The sequence below is a fragment of the Petaurus breviceps genome, unplaced genomic scaffold, assembly GCF_028583685.1.
Source record: "Petaurus breviceps papuanus isolate PSGF00001 unplaced genomic scaffold, PetGlider_PUasm1.0 428, whole genome shotgun sequence".
Taxonomy (NCBI): Eukaryota; Metazoa; Chordata; class Mammalia; order Diprotodontia; family Petauridae; genus Petaurus; species Petaurus breviceps.
This window is the reverse complement of record NW_027186331.1, coordinates 2,382,663-2,403,270: the sequence shown is the minus strand read 5'-3', so window position 1 is coordinate 2,403,270 and position 20,608 is coordinate 2,382,663. Positions and strand designations below refer to the sequence as shown.

The following is a 20,608-nucleotide window of genomic DNA, read 5'->3' as shown; positions in this document are numbered from 1 at the left end:
GTGGTGAGTCTTACAGGCCAGGCTAAAGCTGCACATGGGGCAGCACTAGTCAAACAAACAGAAAAGGCAGGCCTATATTTTTCTTCTGCAATAACCCTGCTGAAGTAAGAAACTTTAGTCAAAGACAAATATTTTTTCTTCGCATAAGGATGGTGATTTCACAACTTAGCTCAATGTCCACTGTATGGGAAGACTGCACAGTGGGAGAATTGGGGGCTGGCTTTCAGGGGATCTGGTAGGGATGTCTCTGTCCCACTTTCTTCTTTGATCTTCCATCTCTGTAGGAATTCCTACTGCCTTAAATAGTTCAAACTTTGTTTTCTCTGCCCCAAACTTAGCAAGGTCTTCACATTAGAACTGAGCTCAAGATTGGGCTTAGCCATCTAACCTGAACAAACTCCTTAACCTCATCGAATTTGCAGACTACACAAATCTGGGAAGAGGGATCAGCGTATCAGATGACAAATCACTCCCGATTTCAACAAGGATGTCACATCCAATAGGATGGAATGTACTAAGGATAAATGCATAAAATAAAAAAATGTAACTGCACAAGGACGGGGGAGGCAGGGTTGGATGACAGCTCACGTGAAGAAGATCGATCTGGCAGGTTCCATGAAAGCTAGAGCCACAGGAGTCCACAGTAGGATGGAACATCCCAAAAGGCCAATGGGATCCAAGGCCACTCTACCAATTTGAGAGGAATGGGAATTTCCTGATCAGCACCAGACATTAGCAAGAACTCGACAAACCTGAGAAGGTCCAGAGGAGAATGACTGAATTGATGACAGGACCTGAGGGACTGTGGAAGGAAATGGGGATGTTTACCCTGAGAAGTGGAGGCAGGTGAGAGAGAGGGGGTGGAGATTCAACGGTGCCCACAGGATCTGAGGAATTCTAATCTGGAGACGCCCACTTTGTCTAACTTGAGCCCAGAGGGCACAAACGGAAGGAATGGGTGCGATTTCAGGAGCAGGATTTGGTTCAGTGTGAGAGAGAACTTTCTTACAACTGGAGCTGCTCGTGGGTGGCCAGGCCTCTGCTCATCAGAGGGGCTGAAGGCAGGATTCTCACTCAAGTACAAGTGGAACCAGACTCCCTTTCAAAGCAGAGATGCTGTGATTCCCTGAGCCTCAGTCTTCTCAGAAGTAAAATGGGGATGATAACACCTGTGCCATATACTTTAGGGAGTTGTTGAGAAGATGGTGCTTAGTAAAACTTAAATGCACAATATAAATATGAAGTATTCATAGCAATACTTCAACAGACTCACAATTCCACCTTTGTACATAGTAACCCCCCTCCATCCCATACGTGGCCTGTGTTGCTTGTGGCTAACCATCCTACCAGTGGGTTCTGTCCCCTCGCTCAGATCCTTTCTGCTGTCCACTGACCTCTGGATCACTGTCTCTCCTTACTCAAGGAGTTTGGTGCTAGGCTGATAGTCAACCCCAAACTCTGCCTACTCCTCCTTCTCCAAGCTTCTTTATTGGGGTGGAGGGTACCACCATCCTTCCCAGTGCCCAAGGTGCGACCTCAGGGTCATATACTAAAAACAGGTCATATATATACACCCATTATTATAATCAGACTTGACTGTCTTCACCCTCTACAGCCATTCACTGAACACATCTTGCTGACCCTTCTTCCACAATGTCTTGCATCCATATTGTCTGCTCCACTCACACGCCACCAGCCTAGTTCAGGCCCTGATCATGATAAATGCCAGCACTTATTGACAGTGCTTTAAGGTTCACAAAACACTCTACATATATTATCTCATTGAATCTCCACTTACCTCTATGGTGCTAATAAAAATACTAACAATAACTGACATTTATACAGTGTTTTAAAGCTTGCAAAGCACTCTGTATACACAAATGCATTTAAATATCACAAGAACAACATGAAATAGGTTGTACGGATACTATTATTCCCATTTTACAGATGAGGAAACTGAGACTCAGTTTAAATGGCTTGCCATCAATCACAAAGCTACTAAGCATCCAAGGCAGAATCTGAACCTGGGTCTTACTAACTCAAAATTCAGTATTCTATTTTGCCCCTCATGTGACATCAACAATATAGCTTTCCTATTTCTAGTCTCTCCCCTTCCAATGCTTCTTCCATATAGCTAACAAATGAATATTCCTAAGACTGCTTAATACCCTGATGCTTCATCATAGCATGGAGGTGACCCTAGGTTCCTGGAGGTTATGCCAGTGTGGCATAAACTCATAGAGGTAATACTATGCTGGAAAGACTTCAGACACAATCCTAGCAAATGACTATGTCTGGTTTTCAAATACCGGCCAGGCCAAACATGAAGAAATTCAACAGTCTTGGGCTGGCCATTTAGTATTGAAGTCTTTAGCTGTGGCAACCCATGAAATCAAGACAAACACAAAATGGCTCTTGGTCCTGTGTACTCCCTTCCATTTCCACAGTGACAGTGGCAGAGAGGAGGAAAAGGAGGTAGAGGGAGCTAAAAATCACACAGTCAAAATTCCAAGTCTAAATACTCCTTATCAGCTGTACTCTGAATGTGAGATTTTTGTCGAGTGGTCAATGAAGAGACATACTCTGAAGGGGACTGAACTGGATCACTCTGGGCATTCTCATCATAAACCAAATCAGAAGACAAAAGGAAGATGCAGCTGGATAGAGGGATGGACCAGAGCTTCTCCTTGGTGCAGCAAATAAAGGAATTGTGCGAACTGATCTTATGGAGCACCCAAACGCAGTAAGAAATCGTGTTTCTGGGGACGTTTGATCATCATGTATTCTGGTACACATAGGAAATGTTTGTAAAACAAAACAAAAAACCTACCATGAAAATAACGGCAGTTTATATACCAGTATCTGTTACGCTAGATGTGTAACATCTAGTCTGTGTAGAATGTGCTAAGTCCCTCCAAATTATATCAACATTTACTTTGATATTTGGTGATTACAATTCAACAACGGGGAAAGGTGAGGACGGCAGCAAATACAAATCAGGAGTGAGAATTTAGCCTACAAGGCTGCTGAGAAGCCTCCCTGACTGTCCATCATGACCACTCTCTCTGTTTTTAACTCTCACGAGCCATGCTTTTTTGTACTTTGCAGTTCAAAGGTCGTTCCCCTTGAAGAGAAAACAGAAACAAAAGAATCTGCTGTATCAGTTATAACCAGTCTGGTCCCAAGGGTCCCACCCACCCTACGAGGCGGCAGCCCTGGCCTTTCTCAACAATAAATCCAACAGCTTTTCTCTCTCTGGCTGGGAAGATCGGAGCCTGCCCTCTCTTGTCAGTCTTCTTGGCGAATGGTGCATTTTTGGCCATTTATCCTGTTATCGGCTCATTTCCACCCTCCGCTCAAGGCTTCTTAAAATCCAAGTGGGCCGACACAGACCTTGTGCATCTTCATTGGCCTCTTCAGGCAATTCCCCATCTATTTCCTCATCAAAACGGGTTCTCTTTGTGTCTTCAGAATTTCTTTGCTGGGAGCTTCCCCTTACCTCCTGGGTTTGCTTTCCTCGTTAGTATTTTCGCCCATGTGACAATGGCTGTTGGTGAGAATTGCATTATGTCCAGAACAGAATCTCCCTTGGTAGGTTCTTTTACCTTTTACAGGATGAGCTGATAATAAAGGTAAACCAAGGCATTCCTGAGGGCTATGCATCTGGCAGAGAGGGAGCTCCAGCGGAAGCCAGGATGAATAAAGGTCCCCAGGACCACATCAGGCCTCGGTGCCAGGCCTGCCTTCTGTTTCTAAAGTTCCTCCTTGGGGAGGCCCATCAATTGGGGAATGCCCGAATAAGTTGTGGTATATGACTATGACGAAATACTTATTGTGCTATAGGAAATGAGGAGGACGATGCTCTCAGAAAAACCTGGGAAGACTTACATGATGCAAAGTGAAACGAGCAGAATCAGGAGAACATTGCACACACTAACACAAACGTCGTATGACGATCAACTGTGAACGACTCTCAATGATATAATGATTCAATATAATTCCAAAGGATTCATGTTGAAAAATGCTATCCACCTCCAGGGAAAGAACTGATAGAATCCAAATGCAGATCAAAACAGACTATTTTTCACTTTCTTTTTTTTTTGCTTCGTGTCTTCTATCACAACATGGCTAACATAAAAACATATTTTGCGTGATTGCTCATGTATAACCTATACCAATTTGCTTACTGTATCAGGGAAGAATGAGAGGAGGGAGGAAGGGAGAGAATTTAGAACTCAAAATTTTTAAAAACGAATGTTCAAAATTGTTTTTACATATAAGTGGGAGAAAATAAGGTTCCTTATCCACTTGGCTTTTTGGATCCAGATATCTGAAGAAAGCATGCCCTCGCTTATAACACCATACTCTTTTCATAGCTGAGTCAGCACACATCGATCACCAAACGAGAGACACCAATGTCCATACTCTACTGAAAGAGAATCAACAGCATTATTTTATATGTAAACAGATATTTCTATTGTGACTTGTGGCCCAGAGCTGAGTTCATGTGACCCAGGATCATTCTTGGGAGGCCTCTCAATGGTTATCTCTTTGGCTCAGCTTCCCCTGAAAACATCAGAATTTGACTCCTGGAAAGTCATTGTCTGGGTTCAGGAATCCTTTGTTTTTTTGCCCTCCCCTTCCTCTCTCCCCCACCCCTTTCTGGCTGGCATTACAGCAGGCCAGACCTTAGCCCAGAAACTCCTCACTGCTCTGTGACAGAAGAGTTATAGATGGGCATTAGTAGAAAGAGTTCCCACACCAGAGGGCCTTTACAATATGAACGCCCAAGTCAGAAGAATGGATTAATGAAAGCTCCAGCTTCAGAGAAACCTAGGAAGACTTGTATTAACTGATGCAGAGGGAAGTGAAGAGAGTCAGGAAGACAATCTATACAGTTACAAAAGCACTTTTATAAAAATAACTGAAAGATTTCAAGAATGTTGTAAAAACAAACTACCATGAAAACTTATAAATTCACTGCAGTGACTAAGCAGGATTCCAGAGGAAAGATGGTACTATGTGCTTCCCTCCTTCTGACACAAAAGTGATGGGTTAGGCTACAGAGGGAGGCACAGGTTTTCTGCACAGGATACACAGGGGAGCTTGTTTTGCTTAGATATGCATATTTGTTACTAGGATTTTGTTTTTCTTTTCTTTTTCAATGGTATGAGGTGGGGGGAGAAAGGAGATAAAATAAATTTTTGTTTATCCAAAAAATTAATTTGTTATGAAATAATTAAAGAATAAAATTGGTTTTATTAACAATGACCACTAGCATTTATATAGCACTTTAAGATTTACAAAGTTCTTCACAAATACTATCTCATTTGATCCTTACAACTACCCTGGGAAATAGGGTCTATTATTATTATTACCATTTTACAGTTGAGTAAACTGAGGCAGACAGGTTAAACGATTTGTCCAGGGTCCCATGGCTTGTAAATGTCTGGGGTCACATTTAAACTCAGGTCTCTCTCACTACAGAGTCAGCACTCTAGCTACGGTGCAAAACAAAACAAAACAAAACAAAACCCCCAACCATCAGCTTTCTTTGGCAGCTTTATCTCAATCAACTCACTTTGTGTTGAGAATCCACCAGAGGTCTTCGATCTTTTTTGGATGAACTGTGGTCCAGTCATGCACCACCATGTATTTGTCTTGTTGCTGTTTTGGACTCAAGTTGAAGCCTTTTCATTTGCCCCTATGAAATTTCATTTGATCAGGGCCATCCCAATTTTCTCTCCTATCACAATCTTTGGATCCTAACTTTCCTCAAACACATTGGCTCTCTCTCTCCTAGCTGCACTGTCTGAAAGGCCGACACACCTCTCTGCTCTTGTATAAAAGTGAGAAGCACTGCCAGGCCAAGGGGAAATGCCTGAGGCACTGGGCCCGAGACCTCCCCAAGCTGGCATCGGGCCATTCGTGACACCCTGGGTCTTGTCGGGTGGGACGGATGAAGTGGATTAAATGATATCTAAGCTTCCGGGTAGATCTAGATCCTATTGACCGACAGTGTTGAGTCATTTCAGTCATGGTCAGCACTCTGTGACCCCCTCTGGGGTTTTCTTGGCAAAGATACTGGAATGGTTTGCCATTCCTCCTCCAGCTCGTTTTACAGATAATGAAGCTGAGGCAAACTGAGTGGGGTGACTTGCCCAGGGTCACACAGCCAGGAAATACCTGAGTCCAGACTTCAGGCCAGCGATCTATCCACTGTACCACCCAGCTGCCCTTCCTATTTGCCATATAAAACAGACCAAGTGCCCAGATCACCAGAAGCTGGCTTAGGAGAAAGCTGGGGACTTGTCAATGAAAACCATATCCCATTTTAGAGCTCGACACCTCATTTGTTAAGTAGAGATGACATAAACCGTCCCTCTTTTGGCCTCTGTTTGCTTGGGTGAGAGGGTGACAGAATGACATGCTGCCCATGGGCCAGCCTGTACTTTCTCCTGGAGAAATTAGCTCACACTTGTGGGGAATATGTTCTGTTTATTGCTCCTTTTATGGGCAAGGTCCCAGGCCAGTGCAAACGTGAGAACCTCTAAAGGGGTGCTTTGCAGAATATTCAGTTGGCCTCAGGACTCCTCCACTCTTAAATTATCGAGGACTCCCCCAGTCCCTTGAGGTTTTGTTCATGATTATGTGGGTTCTATCTGTCGAGATTTAGCACAGGAGAAATCACCATGTTTTAGTATTACTGTGAAAATGGCTCGGATCACAGAGCTTCTGAAAGGACACTGGAAATCCCAGTGGGTGCTTGGGCCCTACTCTGAGAGCTGCTACGCCAGTCCGTGCAGGTCTCCATCATCAGCGGTCTATACACAACTCTAACATATAGACAACAGAAATCTTGCTAAACAAGCGCATGGGAGAAGTAAAAATAACTTAACTGGAACAGGGAAGAAAATGAAGCATCACAAACGCGGTCAGCAAGTATGGCCCAGATGCATGGCCTCCTACTCGCCTCTTCCTAGCCTGGCCTGGGAGGGAAGCTTCTCCTCTTACCCCAGGACACACCCCTGGCCCCAAATGAAGAAGACCAACAGTGCCCGGGGAGCCTGATGCACCTGCTGCTCCCAGCTCTGGGGCTGCAACATGGACCTGGCAGCCCTAGAGGCGCCTGCAACTCAGCACTCAACCAGCATCATGCCTGTCTTGTTCATCTGTGCCTCCCAAATGTCTCCATCTCTACGGCCTGCTGCTTTTCTCTCACTGATGCTCTGGCTGCCACTCGGTCCAACCCTTGGGGCCAGGGGTCCCAGGGAAAAGCAGTTCCTAATCTGATGAGTCTGTTTGTTGCACAGCACACTGGGAAGTGTGAGCTTCCCTCATCTGGCCTGGCTATATCCCTCCGACCCTTAGTGAGAAGGAAGAGATGAAGCTGGTTTTGGTTGCTGCTGCCACAGGTTATGTGGACAGAGCCAAACATGCCAGTGCTGGCCCTTTCCTGCTCAGAGAGGTGGTTCTGTTACAGGAACTGAGGAAGCAAAATCTTCCCTGCCTCCTTCCCCTCTGTGATCTTCTGAATCACCAGCCTTGTGGAGAGGAATAGAAGCAATTCCTCAGGTGGGCCACACTGGCCTCAGAAGAGGGCCCTTTCCATTCTTACCATTGGTGAGTGGTGGAAACGAACACTACCATAACTTTCTGCTAAGGCGCAGAAGCCTACGTGGGCCTGACATGAAATATGGCAGGATTTCACCTCTCTGTCTCCGCCTCACGTTCACAGGGCTGAGGCTTAGCCTTAGACAACACTATAAAGTCTTAGAACTTTGGCTCCAAAACTAAAGTCCTGTAGTGCCCTTTTCCCCCTTGGTGGCAAGCCTTCTCCAATGTACTGCTAAAAATCTGGAAAGGCAAGGTCATTTGAAAGGTTCCTCTCTTGGGCTATTTGCATTTTAAAGGTTGTTAACCCTTGGTGCTAGGCCCGGCAGCTAGGTGGCTCAGTAGACAGAGAAGTCGGCCAGAGTCAGAAAGGCCTGAGTTCAAATCCTGACATTTACTAGCTGTGACCCTAGGCAAGTCACTTCACCCTGCTTGCCTCAGTTTCCTCCTCTGTAAAATGTGCAGGAGAAGGAGATAGCAAACCACTCCAGTGAGAACAGCCATACAACAACAAGGCCTTGGGCAGGCACCGAGGAGGCTGGTGAGCGCCTTCCCTCCAGCTCCCTGACAGAACTCCAGCGGCCCCTCATGTCAGGGTGGCTGCTCGCCTGGACTTCATCACTGTCTCCACCAACTCAGCAGCCTGGCCCTGGGCCGCTCCCTTCCTCTGAGTGGGGAGGATGTCTGGCACACCTCTGGGAGCTCCTCCCAGATCTTCTAGGTCAGGCGGGGGCTCAGGGCAGCCTGACCCACAGGGCTCCACCCAACCCCAGCGGCTACTTGCTGCCTCCTCTCTCCCATCTCTCTCTCTCTCCCTTACTCTTTCCCCTTCCCGGCTCTTCAGTTCTTTTTTTAAAAAATGTGCTGTCTCCCCCATTAAGCTATCATTTGCCTTTCATTGTATCCTTGGCATTTAGCACAATGCCTGGAATGTAGCAGACGCTTAATGAATGTTTATTAGTTGACTGACTAATGGGGTCACTGACTTCACTATACATTTCATTTAAACCAAAAACCGAGTCTGCATCACAATAATGTGTGATTTCTTTAAGAGGAGTTAGAGGGGGCCCAGAGGCCTGTTTCTGGGGGGCTCAGCCCTCCCACCTTAGGGCTTCATGTCCTAGGAGGCACCTGGTGACGGAGCAGGACCCGACTCTGGAGCCCAGGGATGGGAAAGGGCCCCTTGCTGCGGCTCTAACAATCAGGATTCCATGACTGGCGCCTCTCATTGGCTTTGTCCCATTGGCCTACACTGAGCGGCATCTCCTCCTGCTGGGCCCCTGAGCAGCCATGCAGACAGATGGCTGCCATCCTCAGTGCCTGTGGCGGTGGGGCCAGCTCCGGGCACTGCCTTCTAATGCCAATGGGGCTGTTGAGCCACAGGTACCATCTTTTGGGGGATTCCGAAGGTAACTAAATGCCCAAGGCAAGTCACTGAAGCATCAGAGGCCATCTCTGTGTCTTTCAGTAGAGCTGAGCAGAAATTCGGGAACATTCCCTTTGTTCCACTGTCTCATAACCAATGTGTGTCCATTAGCAGGGCAATTGTGGCTACTGCTTTAAGATGATAAGACCATCCATTCAGTGAAAATGCAACGTGTCACAGTGAAAACAAATGAAAACAAAAGTAAGCTCTGAAATGTGCTGACTCCCCCTTAAACTTGGGTGAAAAATGAAACCAGCTACTAGGCTGCCAGCAGGGAGGAGGAGGCTGGGCACTCCCACCATGGTGGGGAAGCTCAGCCCCTCACCTCATGTGGCCACTCCCCCACAAGGCTGGAAAAGGCTCCCGGAGTCCCAGACTGAGCCTGAGGTGGCAGAAGCTGCCATTCCCTCTGGGAAGCGGAACTGCCCTTCTCCACTGAAATAGCAACAGTTCATGTTTTCTAGCACCAGGGATTAGAAAGCACTTTCCTTAGCCAATGATCCTGAGAGGTCCTCACTCAGTCAATGAGCCTTTATTTATTAAGGGACTACCCAGTGGGATTATCCCTGTTGTCCACAGAAGGAAATTGAGGCTCGGGAAATTCCAATGGCTTGCCCAGAGCTGATCTGGGCTTCCCATGGTCACTCCCACTGCCACAGCCCTCCCAGCAAACACCTCACCCACTTTAGAAAGTAAAGTGACACCAGGGTCTGCCTTAAGGTCACAGAAGGAAGAGGTAAGAGGACCCTAGATCCCAGCTGGAAGGGACCTTGAATGCCCTCTTTAACTGACATACCCAGAAGTGACCTGGGATTGAGTGAGCCCTCCACACCACTAACCCTCATTCCCCTCCTCTGGATGGTAAACTCCTTGAGAGCAGGCTCTGATGCCAGATCATAGGACTGATAAGGGGAGAGGCCCTTACAGTCTCACAGTTCAGACATTTATTAAGCACCTACTGTATACTCTGGTATACAGACTGTGCTAAGCACTGGAAAAACAAAGGAGGGGGGAGTGCCAGTTTTGTAGAGCTGACATTTTGCAGATAAGGAAACTGCCCAGGTTTTCCCAAGGTTCTGCAGGCAGCACAGGAATTCAAGGCCACCATCTTCCTAGTATACTACACTGGCCCTGAGCACATCCAGACCCTTTATTTTGGTTCCTGTCCCTTCAAAATGAAATCAGAGATCTGGGCAGTACTACTGCCTGAGAGGGGACTCACCCAGGACAACAAGACCCTCCAGGGTTCCCTGGGCCTGCGCCCCGTCCTGGGAACCCAGCATTTGTAGCATTGCTTCACTGGGAAGACTAGGCCTTTCAGGCTGTAAACCACAGGGGCCAGGGGCACAGCTGGGCTTTTGGGACGCAACCCAAACTGAGGCATGCTTTTATTTTCCCAGGTATTATCAAAGTGCTAAGATTACATATGGGCTACTAGAAGGGTAAACTGAGCAAATATGTTCATTCAGATACTTGAGATTACAAACAACAAATCCTGTTGGGAGAAGGAGGACCTGGGCTTGGCTTGGGATTTTAGTGGCCTGTGGGAAGTTGTCTTCCCACATTTGTGTTATTGACTCCAAAGATCCAGTGACAGTAGAACCTTGTCTTCTTTGGGCAGATGAGCACATTTGCTCATGTCCAGACTTCCTGTATGTATCTCCCCCTTTGTCCCGCCTTCCTCAAAGCTCCCTGGTCCTGGCCCTGAGATCACAGCTGCAGCTTCTTTCACCATCCTGGCATGCCATTTGTTTGGACCTGGAGACTCTGGGTCATTCAGAGTAGCCTGCAGTGAAGAGAGCACTGGACTTGACCCCTGAACCCGCTGCCACAGGAAAGGCTCTTAGGCCAGAGTCTGAGGGGGCCAAGCTCAATGAGGTCCTGTCAGGCCCCTCCTGTAATGCCCTATTTGCTGGCTGGTTATAAACCCTTTCCAGAGGGAAGATCTTTCTTCTTCTTAGAGAAATTCAAAGCCAAATGAGGTTTATCTTTCTAAGGCAGCACCAAGCCATGGACCTGTCCTTTCTCGCTCCCACGTAGCTTTTTCCAAAGCTCCTTTGTCATTTTTCATGACCGAGATCTCTGGACCTCAGCTTGGCCAGGCCTTGGGCCTTCCTGAGGGTTCAGATATTTTTTCCTGTATTTTCCCTGCTTAGATCCCCTCCCCCTGTCTTTTGAAGACATCCTATAAAAACTGGAGCTCATCAGAAAGGGATACTTCCCTCCCTTGTTCCTCATTGCAATTGCTTGCTAGGAAACAATAAGAATTGAGCTGTTTTAGACCTGCCCATCCCTTCTGAAAACTCTAACATGGGCTTGCCCCATCCTGTCACTGCACTTTTCAAAAGCCTGACTTCCTAAAGACATTCAGGAAGCATGACTCTGCCCAGCAGAGGGCAGGGATGGCACCGAAGCTCTACGAGGTCCTGCGTTAGTGGGTGAGGGCCCCGACAATGCTGTCCTTGGCCACAGCAGATCCACTGAATGCCCCGACTTCCCCAGGGGGAGCAAGTGACCCATTCTGGTCTTTCCAGTAAAGATGAAGCTTGAATTCTGCCTCATCTGGTGTCAGGGTCTCTCTGGCCCTGACATAGGCCTGCCCTTGAGAACAGTCTCAAAACATGTTATCCACGATGCATTGACCTTGAGACATGGCCAAAACTGCAAGTGCTGGTAGGCTTTGGAGTTGGGGCATTGTAATGAGAATGTAAATTTTAAAGATCTTCCCTGCCCCTAGGCTAAAGTGCACCTGGAGCCTGGGGTGGGAGGCTTGTTTTTCAGTAGATACTTCTTGATTGGCCAGTGGGTCCAAAAGGTTGTTACATTCTCTGAGCCAGGAGAAGGCTATATAAGCCCTGATGTGAGGCTTTGTTTTGGGGCTCACTTTGAGAAGTGTTCTGTGATTTGATATGGATTCTGGGAAGCCGTTGTCCTGAGCCCCCCCGGCTTTGAAAAAACCCAGATGTTGAAACCCAGATGTTGACTGGGTATGGATGTAATGGTTGGACAGTTTGAAATCTGTCTACTAGATCTGTTTCTGTCTTGATAATTCTGTCTGTGTACTTTGAAGTTCGGGGTGCTGACCTTTTCCCCTGAACAAGGTAAACGATATATGTCTGACTGATTAAAAGTAAGCTTGTTAACCCATTTTGAGTTGCTTTCCTTTAACAAAGCAGATCCAAGAACCTGTGGTGGCAGCAAACCCTGAGGATCCTTGGGGTGCTTGCTGCTACAGGCACCTCAAAAATGACCTCATTATTTTACTGAGAACAAGAGAAATGGGCTGGTGTGTGTGTGTGTGTGTGTGTGTGTGTGTGTGTGTGTGTGTGCGCGCGCACCAGACTTAGAGCAGCTGAGCAGCCCAGGGGTCCAGCTCAATACTCCTTACTTCCATACAGATAATCCTGGAACAAGGGACCACAAAGGAACTGGAGGGGCGAGTTCCATGTCACTGGAAGTCCTTTAGTGAAGTCTGGCTGCTCACTTGCAGCTGATGTTTTAGAGGAATTCCTGCTTATGTATATATGAAACAAAGACCTCTGAGGTCCCTTTCATGTCTGTAATTTCATGGAATAGAGGCATATGAGACAAGTCACCCAGGAACCCCAGATCCCACAGGAGACTCCCCCCATCCCCAAGAATTAGCTCTCTGCCCATATGGCAGCCATACTCCCCAACAACATAACAGATCTGTTCCTGGCCCAACAAAGGAGGGCTGGCTGTTCCAAACTGCATGTGCTGAGCCAAGGCAGCTCCAACAAGGGAGGGCCGCTCAGGACCACAGGGCGCAGGTGCGGCCCTCCTAACTCTGCAGCTCCTGCCCAGCCTTCTAGGGGGGACATCAATGGAGATGCTACACTCTTATCAATGGAGATGCTACACTCTTATCAAGGAAACATTTGAGGGGGATGGGTGGGGGTGACAGCCAAGCGCCAGCCACTAATACATGACCCATTCATACACGGGCTGCCAAGGCCCACTCTCTGGACCTCGGAGCCTGGATGAAACATCTTCGTGCCTTCAGGGACCCTGTGTGTTCAGAGGCAGGAAGAGAGGAGGGATGTCCACAGAGCTGAGCTGTCGGAGGGGCCGCTGCCTCTAAGGCATTTCCTCCCCACTGGGGGAGTTTTCATTTTATTTCACAATCCTGTTTGAAATGCCACCAGTTAGGGATCAGTTTGGGAAAAGAAGAGCCCACTTCTAAAAATGGAAAGACTCAGAAGGCTAAGAGGCTTGTCAGTCATTCACTTAACTGTGAATAGCCAGCAAGTGCTCCCCTCCAGAACCCTGGCCTGCAACTGTGGGGGTTGGGAGTGGGGAGCAGAGGGCACTGAGCAATCCAGCAAAAGCATTGACTAGGCAGCGACAGTATGCTGCAAGGAACTGGGAGCCACAGGCTTCCATTCCAGGAAGGGGGAGACAAGGAACTGGGAGCCAAAGGGAACGTTGCCCCACCCCCGCCCCGCTGTCCCCAGGCTTCCACTCCAGGAAGGGGGAGACAGTAGATGCAGAAGCATGTACAGAACAGATCCCGAGGTAACTGGAGGAGGAATGTCCTGCAATAGAGGGGTGACTAGGAAAGGCCTTAGAAGGTAGTGTGAATAAGCTGGGGACTGAAGGACGGTGGGGGCTCCAGGCAGAGGATGGAAGGGGGGAGGCATTCCAATCAATAAACAAGCTTTTATTAAGCACTTCCTACAAACCAGGTACTGAGCAAATGCTGGGGATACAAACAATGGTCGAAATGGTCCCTGCCCTCCGAGAGCTCATATTCTAACGGGGGGGGGGGGGGGGAAGACAACATGTAAATCAATAGGTTAAAGGGATTTTTGTTCTTTTTCAGTCATGCCTGACTCTCTGTGACCCCCTTTGGCATTTTCTCAGCAGAGATCCTGAAGTGGTTTTCCATTTTCTTCTCCAGCTCATTTTACAGATGAGGAAACTGAGGCCAACAGGGTGAAGTGACTTAGCCAGGGTCACACAGGACCTAGGAGAATGGATTTGAACTCAGGAAGATAAGTTTTCTGACTCTAGGCCTGGCTCTCTATGCACCATACTGCCTAGTGGCCCACAGAAGGACCACAGTAGTCTGTACATGAGTTATGGAGAAAGCAGGATAGGGTGGGACAGCCAAGGCAAAGGTTGAGAGATGCAGTATAAGCACAAAGGCCTTACAGCCAAGGAAGGGAAGAAGGGAAGGCCACAGCAAAGGAGTGGGGAGGGCACAGGAGACAGATGCACCTGGAGGGTCACTCAGGGACCCAGGAAAGGGGAGGAAGCTCTTCTTCTTCCTCTGCTCCCAGGACCCTAAACCCAGGCTAGCACCAAGCTATGCCTTTGGGTGCTGCCTGGGAAGTGAATCACCATTTCAAAGCCTGTTTCTAAGGAGAAAGGCTTTCCAAGTTCCAAACAGCTAATTTACAAATTAATTTCTGGAACTCAACCCATTGGTAAGTTAGGGACACCAATTACTAGGAAAAAAAAAATCTATATTTAACAGCATTATGCAAATAAGACAAGAGACTAATTAGGCATGGAAAGAAAAAAGCTTTCTGAAATGCTTAATTGCCACAAAAGAACATTTCAGTTTTCTGAGCAGAGGAGTTAAGCAAAAAGTGATTTTTTTTCCTGTAGTTTGAAAAAAGCAGGTGACAGCTCCAGGAAAACAAAACGAAACAAAAAACATCACCAACAAAACAAAAATACTTTGCAACTCAATTAATTGCCTGAAAGAAAACAGACCCAAATGACCACCTTAGTCCTTTTAACAGTGGCCCCCTCCCCCAACTGCAAACACTGGAGGGGGTGGTGGTGTTAGAGATCAAACCTCTCATTCTGTCCAAAGCTTCCCCTTCCGGTTTTCTGCTTTTAAGCTGCTAATCACCTTTGTTAGAATTGTGTATTAACTAAGAGCAAGTCAGTTCTGAGTAAGGGTCCTGGAGCCAGCCCTTCAATGAAGTCTGTAAAGGGAAAAACTGGGGTCAAAGAAAGGCTGGGACTTCTGCTTAGATTGGAGGCAGTTACCTAACCCTGCCCAAGGAGAAAACCGAGGTGGAAAAGACAAGAAAGAAAATGAAATGCCCAAGGTAAGTCAAGGGCCAGTGAGAAGGCATCCCTAGCACCTCCCTGGGGAGTCTCAGCTCCCTGGGGCTGGTGATGTCACCACTGGGATCCTGGCACATAATGGAAAACAGGAAAGATGCTACTGTAAGAAGACTGGCAACTGTCTCCCTCCAAAAGGCAAATATTTTCTTTCCAAAAAGGGAAGGCAACAGAATCTGCCTTAGATCAGCAGCATAACTCAAATGCCCGGGCAAATTCTCAAATGGATCATTAAAGAGAAGATTTGCCAACAGCCAGCATGAGAAGCCATGATTATGAAGAGCCCAAATGGCTTCATCCAGAAAAGGCCATTCAATCAGGCACTCATTAAATGCTTACTCTGTGCTGGGGACTATGCTAAGTGCTAGGGATCCAAAGGTAAAGTAAAATGGGAGCTTACAGTATACAGAGAGTAGAGAACACATACAAAATGAGTACACGGCAGTTTGGGGAAATGGTGCCCTAGAAGCTGGTGGGACCACAAAAGGCTCTAGAGAAAAGGCAGAGAAGAAATCAAAGCTATCTATAGTCATATAAAAAATGCTCCAAATCACTATTGATTAGAGAAATGCAAATTAAAACAGCTCTGAGATGCCATTTCAAAAAAGGAAAATTATGGATGTTGGAGGGGCTGTGGGAAAATTGGGACACTCCACTGGTGGAGTTCTGAACTGATCCAACCATTCTGGAGGGCAATCTGGAACTATGCTCAAAGGGCCATCAAACTGTGCCTACCTACCCTTTGACCCAGTAATAGCACTGCTAGGTCTATATCCCAAAGACATCCAATAAAAAAGGGGGAAAGCACATGTTTGTACAAAAATGTACATAGCAGCTCTTTCTGTGGTGGCTAAGAATTGGAGATCAAAGAGATGCCAATCTGTCTGGGAACTGCTGGACAAGTTGTGGTATATGGTTGTGCTATAAGAAATGAGAGACAGGATGATCTCAGAAAAACCTGGAGGGACTTACATGAACTGATGCACAGTGAAGTGATCAGAACTAGGAGAACACTGTACAAAGTAAGGCAACATTGTCGCTGTTGATGAAGAACCGTGAATGACTGAGCTCTTCTCAGCAACACAATGATCCAAGAAAATTCCAAAGACTAGTGATGAAGTATGTTATCTACCTCCACAGAAAGAACCGATGTGGATTGGATGCAGACAGAAGCAGCTATTTTTCACTTTCTTTTATTCAAGTCTTCTTGTGCACAATGACTAATAAGAAAATGTACATGACTGAACATGTATAACCTATATCTGATTGTTTATCATCTCAGGGAGGGGGGTAAGGAGAGATAGGATTTGTAACTTAAAACTTAAAAAAAAGTTTTAAAAATTATTTAACATTTAATTGAGGGAAAAAGAGATCCTTAATCTTTTTTTTCTTTTTTTTTGACAGGGTTGTTAAATTAGCAGACACAAGAAATGTTGATGTTACCTAGATTTCAGATCATGCTATTGCAGAAAAGATGGAGTGCTGTGGACTTGTTGACAATGAAATTAGAAGCATTAAGAACTAGCTGGATGACAAGGACTCAGCCCAGGCCCAGAGGACTGATGATGATGTGCTGCTCCCCTCCAGATTCAGGAGCGACAGACTCTGAATGCAGACCAAGGCATTTTGAACAGATCTGCCCAACGCTGGAATTTATTCTGCTTGATTCCACACATGTATAACAGGTTTTCTTTTTCTAATTTTCTTTGGGGATGGGGGAAGAAGAGAATGAGAACTTGAAAATAAACCTGAATTATTATTTTTTTCAAAGAGCCGGTCAAATGGCAAGACTCAAAGGGATTATTAGCAGTTCAATGTCTACCTGGCAAGAGGTCTCCACGGGGGGTGCCTTAGGGATCTGTGCTGGGTCCTGGGCTCCCTATTTTTCTATTAGGATCCTAGAGGGAGGCACACCTACCAGGGACACCAAAGTGGGAAGGGTCACTAATATGCCAGATGGCCGAGTCAAGGTCTAAAAAGGTCTTTCCAGGCTAGATCCCTGGGCTGGATCTAATGGGATGAAATGCAATAGAGATAAATGTAACATCTTACACTTGGTTCCAAAGTCAGCTCTGGGTGATGGCAAGGGCTCAGGAAAGGGCCAGATTTTCTGGAAAAACAAACAAATAAAAAGATCTCTGGGTTTGATATTCAGGAGGGGTCACTGGCCAAAAGCAACAATAACAAACCCACCGCTAGCGCACTGTGGGGCTGAATGAAGGAGAAAGCTTTTGGAAATCAGAGGTGATCCTTCTGGACTCTGCCTCAGTCAGATCAGCTTCTCCAGGGCCAGAGATTCACTGGATAGCATCCAGAGAAGGACAATAGGGCAAAAGTGAAAGAGGTCTTGAGCTCAAGGCATATGAGGACAAGCTGAAGGTCCTGAGGATATTTCTTGGGAAGAAGAGAAGGCAGAGAGGGACACAACAGCCATCTTCAAGTATCTCAAGGGCTGTCCTATGGAAGGAAGATACAACAATGCAAACCGAGGTTTGATGAATGAGGAATTGGCTGCCTTGGGAGCTGGTGGGCTCCCCCTCACTGGCGGTCTGCAATTCGAGGCTGAGTGGCATCTTATCAGACATACCATAGCAAGGATTCCTTTCGAGTATATGCTGGAGGATGTGGCCACTCAGCTGCCTTCCCCTTTCAAATTTGGTGAGTCTGATCAGCGCGAGGTCCTAGGCCTCCAAACACCTGCAGCTTGGTGGCTCAGGCAGTCTCACAGAGGTCACACAGCCACATCACATTAACTCAGAGACCACAGAGCAGAGCAAAAATCCCTTCTACAACAAAGGGGCCCTAACAAGGGACCAGCCGGCTTTGGTTTGACGTTCTCTAGAGGGAAAGAAGCCCCTCTCCCCAGCACCTGTGCAAGAAACAAACCCATTCTTGGAGAGCTTTAATGGGAAGAGAGGGAGGTTCTGACCTTGAGTGTATGCCCGCTGCTCCTCTTCCTGCCCTGGAAGGGGGTTGGGAGGTGGGGTGTCGAGGAGAAAGATATTGTCTCTCTTCCACTTGTCAACCCTTCTCATTTCCAAAGACAGTTAGCATGGTTCCTCTCCCCCATCTCCTCCTCTCCCATTCTTTTCCAGGTTCAATATCTTCAGTTCCTTCGACCCCTTCTCTGAAGTCATGAACTCAAGGCCCTTCTTCATTCTTGGCCTCCTCTAGCTGGTCTCCCTCTCAGTGAGTGTGAAGACTGAAAGGGAAGGAGAGCTGCTTCATCAGAAGGTGGGAATCGCACTGCACCGGCTGGTGCTGCCTGCTGATGAGCCGAGAGCAGCAGCATACCTGGAGCCCTGCCTCGATGGTGAAGATGGGGCAGCCAGGCGGAGTGTCCCAGTGAGCCTGGCACTGCCTGGGCTCCATCATTGTGCCTCTCTGGGCCTCACTGCCCCCATGTGGAAAACTGGAGGAGGGGAGGGTGGAAGCTGCTAATAGCTGCATCTTCCTCAGGTTTTCCTGGATCTCTTCCTCATGCTTATCTTTTGCACATTCCACCAAAGCGGATGCCTCCTCTTATGCTTCACTGTGGCACTGATGCTTGCCTCTCAAAGGCAATGCCAGCAGAGCATGAACTGGCAAACTGGAAAAGGCCATAAATGTAGGCCTGCTTAGGGGATGAGCGGGGCCAGGTGTCCAAGGACCAGCTTGGAGGAGTTCAGAAGGACTCATGGGATGGCCTCCCCACCATGGACTTCCATGCCACCAAAACTCTCAAAGACCCCTGACTGAGGTGTGGACGGGCTAGGATGAATTGGGCCAGGGAGTAGAAACGCCAGTGTGAACATGGCTTTTTGGCGGGTTATCTGAACTTTCCTCATGAACAGCTTCCTGGCACATACAAGATTCCAGTTCTCACCTTTCTCTGGGATGAGGGGAGGAAAACCTCCCCCGCTTCCCTTTAACAACCACCCAAAGCATATTCACAGTCAGGCAGGGAGAAGTCAGAGTTCTCTGTCCGTGGGCGGATGCTGTCCTCAGAGCTCTCCTGTGTGACTCACTCATCTCTCCCTGTATCGCACATATTTGGGAGTATGAATTTCCCCTCTTTAGACTATAAGCATTTGGAGAGCAGAGTTGGCAGTGCCAGGGAGAAACCCAGGCCCCTGATCAATGTGTGCTGGATGGAATCTAGATTTAACGGCTTACAGTTTCACTAACTTAGTCCCATCTACCTGTTGGGGAGGCCTGCTTTCAAAGTTTGTTGCAAACTGGGAGGTTTGCCAATAATGTGAGAGGAAAAGTAGGCACGGGAGAGTTAAAACTAGGATGGGGTGAGAGGGGCTATGCCTCTGGGCACCCAAATTTAGAGGAATGTTGACAATCAGTTCAGTCCCTTAGTGGCCCAGAAATAACAGGTGAGTAGCACTCAGCTGGAGAGAACTGTTAGCTAGAAGAGGCATGGCCTAGCACCCAATTCCCCAGTAGACTTTCAGAGTCCTGGGGTCTCTGCCACCTCAACCTCAGCTAAACAAAGGGAGGGTCTCACTTGCCTGGAATCCTTTTATGAAAGTGCTAAGCATGATGATGGCTAGCTATACCATATACTCCTAAGTTCCGGGAAGAACCACCCCACAGCCCCATCAGGATGATGGGCAAAGAGGTTATTACCACACCCCAGATTTCAATACCATTTCCTATTTGCATTTATTTTGTAAAAAGGAAACTCCCTCAGGCCAGGTAGGGGAAGTTTCCTCTGGGTCTTTCCTTTTCCAGTGCCCCCTAACTACCCTCCGTATCCCAAATCAGAGGGAAGCTGAAGGATGCTGTGGCTCTCAGTGTTACTATGCCTTCTGAATATCTTTGGTACTGTGATGGAATCGCCTTACTGGTTTGGGGATTCGGTTTTCTGGTGTCTAAATAAATGTTTCAGTCCTGTCCTCTATCTGGAGAGGTTGGTATGTTTTGCAATCCACCATCATGTGCCATTTATAGTAGTGGTCTTTATAGTGATCGTGGGCACTGTAAATATTGCATTGAAGCTACAGTTATGGAGTTTAGATTTGAGAGTAGAAGAAAGCAGAGGTAAGAGGCCTAATAAGGAAGCTCCTACAACAGGCCAGGAAAGATACTGAGGGTCTGTTCTCCAAAGGGAAAGAAGGAAGAGGGGAGGGAGGGAATACGCATTTATTAGTCACCTGCTATGTGCCAGGTACTCTGGGCTAAGTACGACAAAGATTTTCTCATCTGATTCTGGGAGGGAGGTGTAATTGTTACCCTCATTTTAGAGCTGATAAAACCGGGGCACTCAGTAACAGGTAGCTCAGCATCTGATGCTGAAAAGATGGGACAGATGTGGTGGAGAGAGACTCAACAAGATCTAGTCATTGCCTAGAAGTGGGGAGTGAGGGAGGAGTAGTCAGACATTCTTAGGCTCTGAATTTAAGCAAATGTAAAGGATGGTGATATCCTGAAAAGAATTAGGAAGTTTGGAAGAAGGATGGAATCGGGGACAAACAT

At 47.2% G+C, this 20,608-nt stretch overlaps 1 protein-coding gene across 9 annotated transcripts in view; it reads right to left on the bottom strand.

Moving 5' to 3' along the window:
- The window catches only part of TANGO2 (transport and golgi organization 2 homolog), a 169,579-nt gene that overhangs the window by 127,582 nt on the left and 21,389 nt on the right, over positions 1-20,608 (bottom strand). Inside the window, exon 2 of one of the 9 annotated variants that reach the window (XM_069100855.1) lies at positions 17,195-17,252. The exons of the other annotated variants lie outside the window; for them this stretch is intronic. The gene's annotated coding sequence lies outside the window, so the exon portion shown is untranslated. The remainder of the gene's footprint in view (positions 1-17,194; positions 17,253-20,608) is intronic. 9 annotated transcript variants of the gene reach the window in all.